At 41.5% G+C, this 3,158-nt stretch overlaps 1 pseudogene; it reads right to left on the minus strand.

The window, feature by feature from the left end:
* Positions 1-391: 391 nt before the first annotated feature.
* LOC121276811 lies at positions 392-2,906 on the minus strand (annotated as a pseudogene).
* Between the last annotated feature and the right edge of the window lie 252 nt (positions 2,907-3,158).

Below are 3,158 nucleotides of genomic sequence, written 5' to 3' on the forward strand. Positions count from 1 at the left end.
TTTGTTCAAATTATTAAAATTCTCAAAAATTAACAAAGATTGAACTCTCTGCTCCCCAATACTTTGCCCAAGTGGCCATTCTTAAAAGGAAAAGCTCCAATGTTTATCTTATCAATTTGTTCCAATGAACATATTACCCTTATAAAACTGCAAAATGGCAAAGTAAATTAGAGGCGCAAATGTTAAAAGAAAGAAGTACTTATAACTTGTTGGATAAATACAAAATTTCAGTTGACAGCTGGTATGAATCCTGATGATGTTTTTTACTAAGGTCTTGTCCTACACCCAGACTAATGTAATTAGTACCAGAGGGGATAGATTATCTCCTCTCTAGATGCAGTGGTCTCTTTTTTATACTGCATTTATTGCTCTTTTTCATGTGCTCTTCAAATTACTTTCCAAGCGGAGGGGTACCTTCCTCTTTCTGCTGAAACCACCTCATTGCTCCTGTCTTGGAACTTTTGTGTTTTGAACCAGTGCATCACTTTTTTTATATCAGAAAGATGTTTTATATTCAGAATGACTGAAACCAACTCCCCCTCCCCCACAACATGACCAAATCATAAACCAGACCATAAATTCCAGTATTAGGATTCTACTTGATGCCCAGATCAATGTGTTCCTGGATCCCAGAGCCAAGGCTCCCAGTGTTACAGAACTTGCTCTTCCTTTGTTCATTTTCCCAAACTGTTAAACCCATCTCTAAAATTTCCTCAGCTTTGGCTCCTTGAATGGTACAATGAACAGTAATTTTATCACTTCATCCAATATCAAATGGCTGCACAGTAAGCATCAGCACTGTGGTCTGGCCAGTGAGCTGCTCTATCATTTTAGCACCTTAGGTGGGTCTGTCACCACGTTCACCGACACAGATATTCAGGCACAGCTGTCTAATGCAGAGCTCACATGCTGGCTTTTCCTTTTCCTTTAGCTCACCTTTCCCAAACATTTGGGGAGCTGAAGATTGTTGTTGCTCATTGCTACTCTTCATTGTGATAGGGCCTGGGAGTAGTAGGGGGGCAGTGTGGTGGTGGGGGAGGGTGGGGGTACCTTAAGGGGAAGATTTATGAACAATTCCATCCTGCAAGGATGGGTTCGAGTGGGATGCATCAAATACATGATCATATTCAATGAAGAAGAATTTTGCCGAAGGACTGAAATCAATACAGCAACATTATAAATCATCGGAAACCAACAAAAGTAAAAAACCAACCAAAAACAAAACTTTAACAAACTGTCAATAAAAAGATTTATAAATGTAACAACAGGAATGGAACGGCAATGATTAACACCATAAGTAAAGCCTCTACAAAGGGAAACATTGATCAAAGTGGTGCCACAACAAAAGGACTAACTACAAAGAAATATGGGAATAGGGAAAGATTATAACTAAGGCTGTGAAGATGAATCAAACATGACAAAGACAAACCACCAACAGACAGAATAACATCTCCACTTGTCAATCAAGGGATTATTGCACAGCAGTATACCTCACACTCAGGTGCAATTATATAATGGTAGCGATCTATAAAGGTACGTGTTCCTTCTCAGGTATCTTTCACTCACACCCAGGTATCTTTCTTTCTACACCTGCTTAAATGCTTACCCCTGAAGGCTATATGCATACACAGCATTCCCTGCCCACTTACATAATACTGCACTTTGTCAAGTTAAACATCATCAGCCAGTTACAAACCCAACCCCTGCACACACCAAGATCCATTTGAAGCTGCCAAGCATTGTCTAAAGTCTTGACTGTCAAACAACTCAAAGCATCATCTGTAAATTTGCAGATCATGTCCCCAACAATTACATCTAGATTATGAATGAAAATAGTGAAGAGCATCCATAACACCAATCCTACGGAGACTTTACTGGTGACCAGTTTCCAAACAGATCCAAATCCATCTGTAACTACTTTCTGCCCAGAGACTTCTAGCCAGTTCTTAAATCAGCTCAATATATTACTAATACCAAAGGTTTTGATCTTGTGGAGAAGCTCAATGAGTAGGACCTTGCCAAAAGCTTTTGGGAGCTTAATTGTGCAACCTTGCCACAGGATTCCCACAAATCACTCAAAATGCTTTCTGAAATGTTTTTCATTGTTATTTTTTTTCTCAGGATCTGAAATTTAGTTGCCCAAAGCGTTTCCATAAAACAAAATTCGGAAATATTTGGTGTCTCACAGTAATGTTTAAACCTTTATACTGAATTTTCTTTGAGGCTGTATCTTCAGCTTGGCGAGTGGGGGTGGGCCTTGCACGCCGATGCATAAGATGACGTGTGGCGATGTCAGGCGTGCGTCCCGACATCACCGCCCATTATTCCGATCTTCAGTTCAGTGGCTGCACACTAGAGTCGGCTGCGTGCCCGCCGAACTGTCAAAGGCCTGTTAAGGCCATTAGTCACCTAATTAAAGTCGTTGTCAGGGCTCTCCGTCCAATCTTTAAGGTTGGCGGGCAGGCGAAGAGCCCCAGGTGGCCTTCGTATTACTCATGAAACCTCATTCATGGGCGGGATGAGGTTTCATGAAGGGTTTATAAATCAAATAAGATTTTTTATGAAAATTCATTAACATCTCCCAGCTCATGTGACACTGTCACATGAGGGGACATGTCTGCATAATTTTATTTCTTTATTTTAAACCTGTTTTGAGCTGAACTTAATCCCCCTGAGGCATGGAGTTGCCTCAGGGAGATTTCTGCGCTCTTTCACGTGCAGCCGATCACGGGCGTCGATTGATGATGCGCCTGCTCCCGCTCAGCCTGCCTGATGGGGAGAAAATTCTCCCCCTGGTCTTTTAATGCCTTCAATGTTTTTTGGCAGGCAACAGAACGTAGGGACTTACCAACATAAGGAAGAGGAGCTGGAGTGAGCACTTTAGCTCTCCAAACTTGCTCTGCCATTCAACAAGATTATGGTGATCTTCCACATCAACTCCACCTTCCCACACTATCCCCATATTCCTTAATTCCCTTAATATCCAAAAAATTCTATCCACCTCTGTTTGGAATATATTCAATGACTGAGTATGACTGGCACAGCTGTGTGTGTGTGTCGGGATTTCCAGAGATTCACAACCTTTTGAGTGCATAAATTTCTCCTCATTTCAGTCATAGACGACTGACCCCTTATTCTGAGACTGTGACCCGCTGTTG

This window comes from Carcharodon carcharias, chromosome 4 (assembly GCF_017639515.1).
Source record: "Carcharodon carcharias isolate sCarCar2 chromosome 4, sCarCar2.pri, whole genome shotgun sequence".
Taxonomy (NCBI): Eukaryota; Metazoa; Chordata; class Chondrichthyes; order Lamniformes; family Lamnidae; genus Carcharodon; species Carcharodon carcharias.